General features: G+C 38.9%; 1 pseudogene; it reads left to right on the forward strand.

Moving 5' to 3' along the window:
- The first annotated feature begins 3,200 nt into the window (after nt 1-3,200).
- Nucleotides 3,201-12,757, forward strand: LOC116324650 (annotated as a pseudogene).
- Nucleotides 12,758-14,183: the final 1,426 nt, after the last annotated feature.

Genomic DNA, 14,183 nt, shown 5'->3' on the forward strand with positions numbered 1-14,183 from the left:
CAAGTCTCACGTAGAAAGTAGGGAAATTGGTCATTTCTGTGGGTTCAAGTCCCGCTGGACATTGGATTTATCTTGTGATGGTCATTTTGTGGGTTCAAGTCCCCTATGTCCACAAAGGTAGATCTGCCTCAATCTTAATCCTGTTTTGGGCTTAGATTGTTGTTTCAAATTATTCTAAATTTTTCTAGAACGACAGCGGCGTCTGTTAAGAAGCGCATTTTCTCCTTGGTAACGCTTGCACTAGGGCGGGACGCTGACCCTAGGCCTACCAGTAAGTAGGGATAGTACGGTACGACAAACCGGGGAGAACTTGGGAACCTCCGAAATTGCTAGGGGTTCAAGTCCTCTATTTGCGCTTTTTTGGCTACCTGTAAATTGTTAGGTTTAGAAAATCTGGACAGAGCAGTTCGAGTCTGGTCTGGTGAATTGGTCGCAAAAAACCTGTGGTTTGCCCGTTCGAGTCGGTTATGGTAAATTATCGAAATTATATAGGTTTTAAAAGGCCTAAAATCTGTGCAGTTGTAATTAAAGACGTCTGTAATATAAAATATGAGATCTATGAGTAAGATCAGTCTCTGTGTCAGCAATGCACAGCCGGATGTGCACTGAGTGTGTGTGTAAATGCAAATGAGGAGCGGTGACGCGCATGCAGAGGGTTGCTTTCAGTTTCGAGACTATTGAGCTTTATCTGATATTGCTGAATGCCTGTAAGTAAGATGCTGGTTTTGCTCATTAGAATTGTATAAATACAGTTTGAATATACTAGTGTGGATGTATAGTAAGTGACTGAATTTTGATAGATGTATATATCTTGAGTAATAAATGGTGGTGTGGTTTATTTTTCAGTTATGTGTGTGTGGGGAGAAGCTGTGAGGACGATGAGAGGTTTCAGTTTTCTTTTTCTTTTTTCTTTTGACTTGCTCTTTCTGATCATGGAAGGCATGTCCAAGATACTCGTATGAAAGCGTATTTCGAGTGATTTTAACCGTGTGAATGCTGTCAGTATTTGATTTGAGTGACTCTGCATGATTTGTCTGAGTGAGTGTAAAATGGAAGTTTGAGAGAGAAAAGGCAGTGCGTGTGAGACGATTTATGGCGTCTGAAAGAGGTTAGAGCATTTAAAAGGGGTGTATGAAATAAAGGAGTGTGAAATTGGGTCCAAAAATGTTTATTATGTACTTAAATGATATTTGCAGAGTATCGGAGATTTTAAAGTTTGTAATATTTGCTGATGACACAAATATACTGTGTTCAGGGGTGGAATTGCCACAGGTTTTGGAGATGATCACACAGGAATTAACAATATTAAAGAAGTGGTTTGATATAAATAAATTATCATTGAATCTAGATAAAACCAAATTTATGTTGTTTGGAAAACAAAAGAAAAACATCAAAATAGAAATATGTGTTGACAATGTATATTTAGAAAGAGTAAATGAAATAAAATTTCTTGGTGTGATCATTGACCACAAGCTCTGCTGGAAGCCACACATTACTTATGTTCGGGGAAAATGGCACGGGGCATTGCCGTCCTGGGGAAAGCAAAGCATATGTTGGATCAGAAAGCACTGCACATATTATACTGTGCTTTACTACTGCCATATATGAGCTACTGTGTAGAGGTTTGGGGAAACACATACAAAGGTAATACACAAACAATAACTATAATACAGAAAAGGGCCATTAGATTAATAAATAATGTGGGGTACAGGGACCATACAAATGCACTCTTTGTCAAAATGCAAGCTATTAAATTCAAAGACTTGGTGGAGTTTAAAACAGCGCAAATAATGTATAAAGTAAGAAATAAATTGCTTCCAAAAGAAATCTGTAAATTGTTCATAGAAAGAGAAGGTGGGTATAACTTAAGAGGAAATGGAATTTAAAAATACAAAGTGCTAGAACAACTTTAAGAACTATGTCTCTCTCAATTGCAGGAGTTAAATTATGGAACAGTCTAACAGAAGAAATAAAAGAAAGTAAAAACGTAAGCCAGTTTAAAGTAAAATATAAAAACAAATTTTAAATAAGTATAAGAATGAAGAAAACGGGTTAACCCAGGACGGTAATGTTGCTGGTAATGGTATTGTGGTTCTTGGTTGTTGTTTTTTTTTGGGTTTGTTTGTTTTTCCATAACTTATGAATATGCAAATATACACATTCTGTATTTTTCATATAAAAGAAACTATACTGTGGTGGGGCTTGCTAATTTCTTTTTTTTGATTTATGTATGTTTTGTTTTGTTTTGCTGTACTTTTGTTTCATATGTTGTTTGTTTAATTTAAGACTAAAAGAAAATTAAAAGAATGAGAGGTAAAACTTGAGGGGGTAGGGACAAATAAGTAATTACTTCTGCCTACTCCTTTTCAAACAAATAATGAAATGATATTTGGAAATGATTGTGAAGGCACATGTTTGAAATAAAAATGAACTGAACTGAACTGAACTGAAATATATTTCTTTTGTGATGTAAAATAGGATGTTTAAAGTTTGCAAGTGCTTTTAATTCAAGAAACGCATGAGTGAGGGTATGAGAAATTGAGTTTATTTTTTCTGATGGAAAACACATAAGTGTATACGCTACAAACTGATCTAAAGAAGGGTGAAGGGTGATGTGTGTGGAGAAGTGTTAGTTGTTCTGATGTGTGAAAGAGCTCTATTTAAATGTGTGTGAGTGAAATGAAGGTGTATTGTTTTTTAGATCAAGATTTAGTAGAATTAAAGAGGGTTTTTAGACTATAAATACAAAGAGAGACAGACTCTGCAGAGAACAGGAAATAGTGAACAGGAACTTTGCATGCCCATAAAAGGAACTGAGTGTGTACAGAAAGAACACAGAGAGATAGATGAGGCACATGAAGCAAATGAAGCCTTTAAGAAAAAATGAATATGATACTAATTGTATGCTTTAGTGTGTCAATACAGGTGGACGTCTCTCAACTTTGGAACCTTGAGTGCAGCACCAGAACAATAGATTAATAGAATTGGGAGAAAATAAGCCAGGCTTTGGCTCGAAATTGTGCAGCTTGATCTCTCACTTTGTCTTTGACCCTGAGAAGAAGCTTAAAGGCCAGTCAATCGCCTGATGAAGACCGACAGAACATCGTGGACTTGAAGAATTAACTGAAGCTAAAAGCAGTGCAAGCGAAAGCAGTAACACTGACGACCACTGATGAGTCCAGCAGTGTGAAAGATGCAAGATGCATGCTGGTGAAGAACAGGGTGAGGTGTCTGCTTGAAGGCACTGACTCTCATATTTGCCATGCTTGGAGCAATCTTGGAAGAGAAGATTGAAAGGATGAATGGAGAAGAAAACAGAGCAAATGAAAATAAGACTGAAGGCACTGAATGTGATATTTTGCCATGCTGGGACTTAACCTAAAAGAAAGACTGTAAAGAAACAGAGAAGAAGACAACAGCTGAGTTGAGACTGTGTTTGCTGGAGCTTTGAAGCACGAACAGGACACTGTGAATGAAAAAGGGACCGGTGAGAGATGAAGCTGGACGAGTTTAATTGCGAGAATACAGGATATGTTTGGACTGAAAATTGAAACCTGAACTCATGACTGTTTAGGGATGTCCACCAATGCATAACAAAGAGGTAAACATTAGAAAAGGTAAGAATAATGAAAGAAAATAATTGTCATTACCTTAATGAATAGAAAACACATACAAATGGTTACTTTGAGATTATTTTTGAAATGAATCGGAAGTGAGACAGTTTGAATCTAAACCTCAGTAAAAAATGCATGAAGTAAAATTGATTAAAATTTAAGATGCAATGAAGAAACAGCTTACACGTAGAGTACATGGACATGAATACATAGAAATGCAACAAAGAACTCAATGAATTAATTCAATGAGGAAGCAGCTTACACTCAATTAACATGAAATGCAAGGAAGAACACGCTTACATGCATGGCATAATTGGTGTTTCTGATCAGAGATAGAGAAATGGGTCATTTAACCACTTGTGATAATAATGAAAATGTCTTAGTTTTGTTATTTTCAGGAGTAAAGCAGACTTGGACCAACTCTCCAGATCCAGCAGTCGGAAGAAAGTTAGAGGTTAACATCAATGGATAAGTTAAGGCAAGTTTCTGGTTGAATTGTTCACAGCATGATGTGTCCAGGAACCTGAAAAGCAAGCCCTAACACCTGGCTGAAGACCAGGAGTGCTTTTATTCAAGGTGGGAAATCAAAAATGTGGGTTAGTAATTCGGGGAAAAGAAAACTGACTGCTTAACTGGAGAATTGGTAAGTGTCTGGGAGACTGTGAAGCCATATATGCAAAATAACACATACACATACACACAAACAGAAGATGCATTAACCTTACAAAGACAAGCTCCTGAAGCTTAATGCATAGAGACATTGATTAAAACCTGGCTAAGAACACAAGCATATGCAATGAAGATCAGCTTGCTACTTGTATGAGTGATAGAATGGTGTGAATGTTTAATAAAATAGACTTAAAGCTTGAAGTTGAAGTTGACTCAAAGGAGCTATGGGAATTAACAGAAGAAAAGGGACTAAAGCAGTTTTAAAAAAAAAAGTGACTTAGGAGTGCTCTCGTACTGAGTGATTAAAGCAAGTGATTATTATAGAAAGAAAATGAAAATAATTCAATAATGTGATAAGGTGTAAACGTGTAATTTTCTTGTCAAGTTGGCTGTTGAGCTGTGAGTCTATGAGCAGAGACACTTCCTGTGTGTGTGTGTGTCGGAGGCTTTCAGTTCAAGAGAGAGCGGTGGTGTGGAGGATCATTTGGCAAAATATATAATGGTAAAGTATCAGGATATTTGATTACGGTGGTCAGGTCTGCTCAGAGGGCAGATTTGGACAGGAAATTTATAATTTAAGGATGATACGTTGTTGAAATTGGTTTTATCTTGTGCTGAATGAACACATGGCAAAGTGAGGAAGGAGACATTGTGCAAACGGTCTTTGATCTTTGACGAGGTTTTCGATTGTGTTGAAAGGGTGAACTTTGAGATTGTTTCTGATTTTGGAGGCTGTTGTTTTATTTCCAGAGAGGGTGTTTGATTAAGACATGGATATGTCTGAGAGGGGACTAAAAATTTTTGTAGTAGTGCACTCGGGAAAACCTGTCAGGTGATTTTGTTTTGTACTTTGATGAGCTAATAATCAGCTCTCTTTTTTCATTTTTGTTCTAAGCAGGCCTGGAAGAGAGTGAACGGACGGCGCTGACAAAATTACCAAGTACGAAAATCAGGTGGGCATTACAGAATTATAATTGATTACAATCAGAGACTGATTGGCGGCAAGTCTCCGTCTAAAAATGGATTGTATCGATTCAATCCAGTCAAAAGTATAGCGAACTATTTTCCTAAAAAGGAAAACGAAATAAAACAAATGATTGAGCTCATTTTGCTGATGTGGAGCATCTGATGACGTGCGTGGAAGGCTGCAGTATCAGTGATGGGACCAAGAGGGGAAATAAATAAAAGGTTGACAAACAGGAGGAGTGGAAGACTTAAATCTGGGGATGCTGATTTTGGGATGCTGATGTTTGCTTTGAGAAAATCTCTTTTTACTGGGGTTAGATTAGGGGATTACATTATATTGTTGGGAGAATGCTAAATGCTAAAAGGGAAACATTGTTTGATGAAATTCAAGTTACCATTAACTGGGGTAACCCATGATTAATAACTGTTCTGTTTAAGTTTATTTTGTCATGACACAGACTGGATCATAAAGGGAGAGTATGAAATGTAAAGCACAGGTTTTGTTTTCAGGAAATTCCAAGGATCCAGAATTCGATGGAGCAGGAGTTTGAGAAGATTTGTCAGGATGATTAAATTGATTTTATTCCTTAAACACAGGTTTTCAGGGCTGGAGCAAAATACCGGAGAGGAAGATGGCTGAAGTGTTCTGAGAAATGATATGATATGACTAACCTTTTTTCCCTTGTTAATTTGTTAAGCTTGGGTGAAGCATGTTGAGTTTTTTGCCACATGAGATGTGTCAAAAAGAGAGGGATTTAAGATTTAATTTGTTTAATTTGAAATGGGTTTTAGTATGATTTTATGACGATTGGGGTTGTTTGATAATTTAGAGATGGTAAAATTCGTTAAATTCTTTAAAGAGAGGATCAAAATGAACTGAATTAGGTTTAGAAGATAAATTGCTGGTGTTAATAAGAAGTTGTGCACCAAACTTAAAGGGAAACTGTGGGAATAAAGGATATGCTTTGGGGAAAATAGTGAACATTTTATGAGTAGAAAATGTGTGATTTCTTTTTGATTTTTAGAATAAAGTTGTTATATTGTAGGCTTTAGAAACAGATAGTAAATAGATTTATTTCTAGGGTAGAGGAGAGCTTTTTATGAGGATGTTAAAAGTCTCGCTGACTTGAATGAATAATATTGGAGATTATATATGTAGAAATGATTTTTCATACACATTGCATTTTTGTGCGTTTAACGGAGTTGTGGCTCAGAGAGTCGTCTCTTGAGGGTCACAAACTTTTGGTTAACATTATGATTAGCCAATCTACTGTGAGAAGGACCCGAGTTATTGAAGGATTGCACACGCTTACAGACGTATAGAGTTCATCAACACACAGGACAGTATTGATTTGAGGCCTAGGGCCTGAAATTCCTTTAGCTTTTAACTGAATTTGAGTTGGCCCGGTAACAAGTGACAGACAAGAGGAACTGAATAGGAGTTTGTTTGTGACTAAACTGTGTGATAGGTAAAATATTGAGATAACATATGCAGCTCTAAATTAGTCCTCTTATATAAAATGCAGTTACAGAATAACAAATGCCTGTTGAAGTGACCAAGTTTTTGTTTAAAACAGAAGCAAAGGGAGAAAGCTTATATATTTTGGTTGAGTCTGATAAAGTATAAATTAGAATGAGTCATTACATTAAGGGCAGCAAAAGGAAATAAAATGATATATTAAAACAGGTTAAACACAGGAAATGTGAGTTCTAAAATACAGTTAGAGTTCAGCTTTTAGCTATGATGTAATTTATTTAGGAGCTATTGATAATGTGCTTACACTTAGTGAGTAAAATGGTTGTTTTTTATCCTTTAGTAGAATAAGCAGGTATAATGATTTTCTTGATATATTTTCTTGTGAGAGGTGACTTTAGGTGAGAGGCACGTGCAGCAGCGACAGTTTTGTGCATAGGATGCTGATAATCAGATAAGGAACCAACAGGAAGCATAAGCAGAGACGTGCTTCCTTTGATCCTCTTAAAGGCAGTGCTTTTAGGAGTTTTACAAATGCTGACGGTTGAATGAGATATAAAAATAAAAGTCTAAAACCAAATACAAAATTAGGTTCATGTTTTGAGTAATATTAGCTTGAATCAGGTTTGAATGAAGAGAACAAGAGAGGGTCAGAGTGGGAGAAGTGATCCTAAAGTTTATGACGTCAGGGGTGGACAAAAGCAGCTGAAGGGGCCAAGGAGTGACCCAACATAATGTATTGCGACCTCTGGTGGTCCAGAGGTCGAGGGTGGGAGTGTGGAGAATAGAAATATTTTCCTGCTATTATTTGCTGCTATTTTTATAATCATCAGTAACATTTCAGTATTAATAGTGATGTTGCATTTAGATGCATTCAGATGTTCAAATATATTGGTATCATATTAGTCTTTATTACAGGTCCAAGAAGAACCACTTTAAACTATAATTTTAAATGTTTTAATGCTTCTATGATCTCAGTGTTTCTGTGTAGAGGGCAGAGACAGGAAGTTATAGGCTTTTGAAGTTGCAGGCTTTTGCAGAAGTGTAACGGGTGAGATGTGAGAGCATTTAAGGGCGAGACACACATACAGACACAAATAGTGAGAGGTCATGACATGTACACAGTACACAGCACGCACGCGCCCCGCAAGAGTTTATAACTGCAAAGTTGTGCCTGTATGAGTGACATTTTGTGCAGAGCGTGGACCTGATGTTCCAGGAAGATAAGCCTGGGCAGGATGGAGACAGGAAGCACCTGGCGTTGACCCGAAGAAGATGTTCTGTTTTAGACTATGTTAAGAGTCATTGTGGTTTTGGAGTGACGTGTGCTTTGTTTAAATCTGCCTACCAACAGAAAAGGGGGCTGTACTATCTTAACCCTATAAAACTGTTGTCTGAATATGGTAAAGACAGTTCAATACTGATTGGGTTGTTGAACTCACACATGTGTTTATTAAAATACTGTCTAATTGCACACTGGACCGGATCTGTGGTTATTTATGGATTCCTCTCTCAACAATGAACCTTAACAACATATAACAATTTGAGTATGTGTTGCCTATTCATTCTATTCATAGAGTCTATTCATAGAGTTCTGTTTCCCTCTGTGGGCTGTCTTGACACACCACAGGCACACATATTTCCTGTTTCTGCAGACTAATCGAACTCTTTTGTTTCTCTTTGTATTCATAGTCTATAAACCCTCTTTAATTCTACTAAATCTTGATCTAGAACCAACACCTTTATGTCACGCTCACACTTCTAAATAGAGCCCCTTCAGACATCAGGAATCATCACACACACTCAAACTTCCACTCGTTCACTCACTCCACTATGAACCTTTGTAGTGTTATACTTACTTATGTTTTATTAATTTTGTACAAATCACACCCAATCACTCAAAACCTACTACTCACAGCATTTACACAGTTAGAATCACTCAAAATATGCTTTCATACGAATATTTCAGACATGCTTTTCAAGATATATAGAGGTCACTCACTGTACATCCACAGTAATGAATTCAAACTCTATTTATACAATTGTAGTGAGCAAAACCAGCATCTCCATGCGCGTCACCGCTCCTCATTAGCTTGGTAGTGTCCACATATTTATTTAATTCAGCTTCTCAATCTTGTAGCTTTAGCTGTTGTATACAGGGTTTGGCTCATTAGTTGTTAGTATAGGTTTGCTCTTCATCTTAACAAAGTCTCATCTAAGATGACAGGTTTACAAGCAGGTCAAGTGTCTCTATGCACCTGATTAGTGTAGTTAATTCCTTATTTTCTTCATCTCATATATCATTGTACTGAGTTTGAGCAAACCTTAAGCTTGAATCAGACTACTTTTAACAATCTTCCACCTCACATCATAACTGACTGAGGTGCCTCTTCCTATTAATAGTATGTCATTATTAATGTTATCATTGTGTTGTTTTTCCTTTTTTATAACAGCAATAGTATATTACAATACACTACTTTACTACTAATATACAATAGTATATTAGTTTATATTTTATTATGTATCCATCACGGGTCTGTGTGAATCTGCAGCTTCACACCTTCCCAAGCTGGAGACATTTTCCTTGGCTGAACAATGACACAGCCTTAATACACCTTATGCATCTCTCTTTTTTATTTGATATATTTTGTGTGAAATACCTGGTTTCATGCATTCTATTCATTCAGCTTGGTTGTCTTTGTTTTATTGTTAATACCAATTTACAGGTTGTTAACCTTCCTATTATCTCCTATTATCATGCTTATCACTAGATAAGCTCTGCTTTAATTTAAGTTAACCTTAATTTAACCTTTTGTTTATTCCACTTCATTCCACTTTCCATGCTTTAAAATATTACAACTCTTGTGTATGCTTTGATTTCTTTTTAGCTTCCTTTTCAGTATTTATTTCTGCTTGGAGGGTTTCTTATAATTTAGTCAATGCGGAGGGGCTACATTTTCCCTCCCACGTGGGACATTTAGGTTTTCTTTGGATTTCTCCATCTATATGCACTAATTTGTCCAGCTCCTGGACATTTTTCTCTAACCACTGCTCGTCAGCAGTGAGTTTTGAAGCTTCGTTACCCATTTTAATCCTCTTAATTTTAATACTTTACAACTACACAACTGCGGCACCTTCTCTGGCACGAGAATCGAGAGAGGTAGTTGACACGGCCTTCTACTTTCAAGCTATTCTTGAAAGCGGTGTCATCTTTACGTGATGAAACATGACCTGTTTCTCTCTTTTCACCAGTACTTGGGTAGCCAACAGCAAACAAAATAGTGGAATAGTTCAGCCTCCTTATTGTGCTGTAAAATCAACTTATTCCACCAACAAAAATAAAACAACAACAATACCTTTTCAACGCGCACTACGTCTTACAGACCAGGTTTATCTAAAAATGCTTCCAGCCCTTTTTCAGGCGAGCGTTTACTTTTAGGAATGCTACCAACCCCTCTGGGCGAGCCTAGACGTTTTACGCGAGGTGTCTGAGTGTTAATATTCACCTGGTTGCTGCCGGTCTCTCAGGTCTGCCTCATCGACCCCCACCGCCGTGGACCACTTATAAGAACGCCGGCCAGAACCCGAATTCACGCCTCTGGACTTTATCCTGTACCTGGACAGGAGCTGTCGACAGACTTCAGCGCGGGCTTCTCACGACGGCAGGACTCGGTGAGGCTTTCCTGTGGGGTCACACAAAAGTGCTGTGTCTCATCCGGCTCGAAGGACCAAGAAATGTCAGGAGTTTTCCTGTATTGCAACCCAGGTCGGAATAAAAAGGCTCAGACAGGTTTAACATGTACACGGGTGAGACTCAGGGAGACTCGCGCCCTGCAGTAAAAAGAAACAGTCTTTATTCAGAGAGCACATACAGGAAGAGAGAAAATAGAACTGCAGGCTTCCTGTGTAACTTCCCCATTTAGGAGTCTGCACAGAGTTGCAGAGTTTAAGCTGAATACTGAAAAGAGCAAACACATTTAGATAATGAAACGTACTTTTAAGCATAACATAATAAAAATCCCAAAATCCTAAAAAATCTCTTATCACATATATACCATCAAGACAGTGAACATCACTGTCACAACAGCGTTTGTTTTCATTCAAAGGCTTCATGATGTTTCCTATAATGGTGGGCTGGTCCAGCTCTGTATGCAGCTCATCTGCAGTCTGCTGTTACCTACATCTTCCTATTCAGAAGGCAGAATTTCAGAGTTCTGAGTACAACCAAAGCACCACGACTGCAGTTTTTGTGTTGGATGTAAAAAGCGCACATGACGCTGTGACGTAGGCTAGAATCATGGCGGCGGTCGACGACGGTCCAGGCGTGGGATTTCTCTCGTGGAAATGTGCACATTATCTTTTCCTTTCTGTTGGTAGGTGGCTCAGTGCACTGTGGCAAGTAAGCAAGCTAGAAGACTCTGGCTGGGTATCCAGTTACAGAAGCAACACATTAACAAGAGAAGTCTGAGTAAAACCAAAGTTACTTTCCCTAGTAACTAGTTACTTTGAAAGTAACGAGTAACTTGAAGTAACTGAGGTACTTTTGATAGAAGTAACTAGTAATGTAACTAAGTTACTAATTTAAAGTAACTTACCCAACACTGGTGCTCAGTGTCTGATCTCAGGCTGGTTCTGCTTGGGAAGACTGGAGAAGGAAAGAGTTCCAGTGGAAACAGCATCCTGGGAAGAGATGCCTTCAGAGAAACCTCCAGTCACTCATCAGGTAAGAGACACACAGAGTTTTTAATGGGGAGCAGCAGTAGGAATTCCTTACCTGTTACTTATTTTAGCGAGGACTCTGTAGGTGTGTAAAACGGGACACCATTTCTGTGCAGTTCATATCTGATCTAAATTAAGATGAGGTGATATATGTTTTCTCCTCTTCAGTGGCTGCAGACAGGAAAGCACTGCAGAGGGTCATCAACACAGCCCAGAAGATCACTGGCTGCTCTCTGCCCAGCCTGGAGGTCATTGCAAACTCTCGGTACCTCAGCAGAGCTGGCAATATCATCAAGGACCATTCTCACCCCAGCAATCAACTGTTTGAACTATTACCGTCAGGCAGACGGTACAGGTCACATAAAACCAGAACAAACAGATTCAGGGATAGCTTCTTTCCCAGAGCTATCACCATTGCAAATAAGCACAAAAACAATTGAACCTGCTTAGCCATACCATACTGTCACTGTCATTATATTATGCTGCTATTCATACTGTCATACTGTCATTATATTAATGCTGCTATCCTGTAAATATCATACTTACTTTTGTTTGAGTACTTATGTTTGTTTTATTGTACCTTTTATATCTTACTATTTTTTATTTATTATATTTATTATTGCATTTTGCACCAAGGGAGTGGCACTCCAATTTCGTTGTACCCTGTACAATGACAATAAAGGCTATTCTATTCTATTCTATTCTATTCTATTCTATTCTGAATGCTCCAAGCAGCAGGAAACGGTGTTTAAGAAGATGGTCTCTGTGGTCGACACTCCCGGCCTCTTTGACACGTTCCTGCCTGAAGACGTTGTGAAGAGGAGATCTCCAAATGCATCAACATGTCGGCCCGGGGCCCCACGCCATCCTGCTGGTCATCAAGGTTGGGACGCTTCACAGCAGAGGAAAGAGACGCTGTGAAGAAGGTGGAGGAGATCTTTGGAGAGGGTGCCTGGAGGTACACCATCATCCTCTTCACTCACGGAGATGTAGTTGAGTCAGACTTGGATGAGACATTGGAGGAGGCAGGAGCTGAGCTGCAGGAGGTCCTGCAGAAGGCTGGAAACAGATACCACGTCTTCAACAACCTCAAAACCAACGACCGCCGCCAAGTCCTGAATCTGCTGGAGAAGGTGGATAAGATGGTGGCCGACAACGGAGGAGAGTTTTACTCCAACTACACCTACCTGGAAGTTGAAGAAATGCTAAAGAGGAGAGAGTCGGAGCTCAGAGAGTTCTTCAAGAAGAAGCTGAAGGAGGAAGTGAAAGCAAGAAGAAGCTGATGGAGGCTCAGGAGGAGAAACAGCAGGTGGAGGAACGGATGAGGTCTGAGCTGGAGGAGTTGAGGCGGTATTACCACATGTTAGAGAGCGGAGTCGGTCAGGTCGTGGAGCAGGTGGCCAAAGACGCCTCCTTAGATGAAATCCTCACCAATTTCCACCACACCCTGAAACTGAACGGAGCTGTTTCTGACTCTTGTACAGAGCTGGCACCATCAGTTATGTAGCTCTGTTCTTCACATGGACCAACATATGGAACAGACTCTTTACATCTACATGCATGTATTTATTACTACGTTTCTGCAGCAATTTATGTGATTTTACCAGGATCATTTTCTGTAAGCTCGGTGTACTTTATGTTTCTAAAGTTTCACACTGAAAGTTCTCACAGAGTGATGGACTTTCTTTCTGATCACAGTCAAAGAGCTAAAGTGCTCCACCTGAAGCAGTTCAGATTCTGAGCAAACTAAAGAATTAGAAGCTCCATCAACTTTTAGAAGTCATGGATTTTCTCTACTGCAGCTGAAGGCGGATGTTTTCCCAGTGAATTGGTGAGATCTTCAGCATTCATGAGCTGGAAATTTGTCCTGGAACGGCTGATGTGTTTGCAGCACCTGAATGAAACACAGGTTAACTGCAGTTCTGAATGTTGTTTCAAACTCTGATTCTGCCTTTAAATTAACTACAAAAACATGTGTTTAGTCCAAAGATCAGCAGTTATGCTAATGTGCCTTAGTAGCTACCATCAATTACACAAAATCAGTAATAACAAAGTTTATAGAGGTTTAAAGAACCAGCCAGACATTATGACAGGATGCTGTTTACCCTGTTCACAAACTTTAGGTGGTTAACATTTTTATCCTTATGTTGGACGTGGAAAAAGTTCAGATCTGGTCAGGCTGAACTACAACACTATTCTCTGTAATCTTCATCGAGCAGGCTGTTCAAAAACAAGAGTCATGAAGTGTTTAATAGTCCTCAGATTTGTGATTGCTGGTTATTAAACAGTTTCCTGAAAAAAAGGCAACAATGTTATTGATTATTGATTGAATAGTCTCTTAAAATTATGTCCTTGCACAGGTCAGGGGTGTGTGACGCTGAAGTTCAGATTTTTCCAACTTGAGCGGTAGACGCGATACGCGCGTGTGCACAAAATGCAACACAAAAAGTGACGCGTGTGGTTTTATTCGCGAGTCAAACGCGCCAGACGCGCTGCTGTGACACGCATTTCTCGCGTTTTCGCATTTTCACAACGCAAATCTGCTTCCGAATTTTCGTGGGACTCGCAATCGCGGGTCATCACCCTTCAACATCTACTTTACATGTATACCTGACGCTCAGGCCACCTTTATCGTGTTCGGTGTGAACACACCGTAAGTGCGGTGCAGGGTGTGATTTCAGAAAACAGTGGGCTTGTTGGCAGTCTCCCAGGATTGTTGTTTGCGCCTCTTTACCTTCTGT

This window comes from Oreochromis aureus, linkage group 3, assembly GCF_013358895.1.
Source record: "Oreochromis aureus strain Israel breed Guangdong linkage group 3, ZZ_aureus, whole genome shotgun sequence".
Taxonomy (NCBI): Eukaryota; Metazoa; Chordata; class Actinopteri; order Cichliformes; family Cichlidae; genus Oreochromis; species Oreochromis aureus.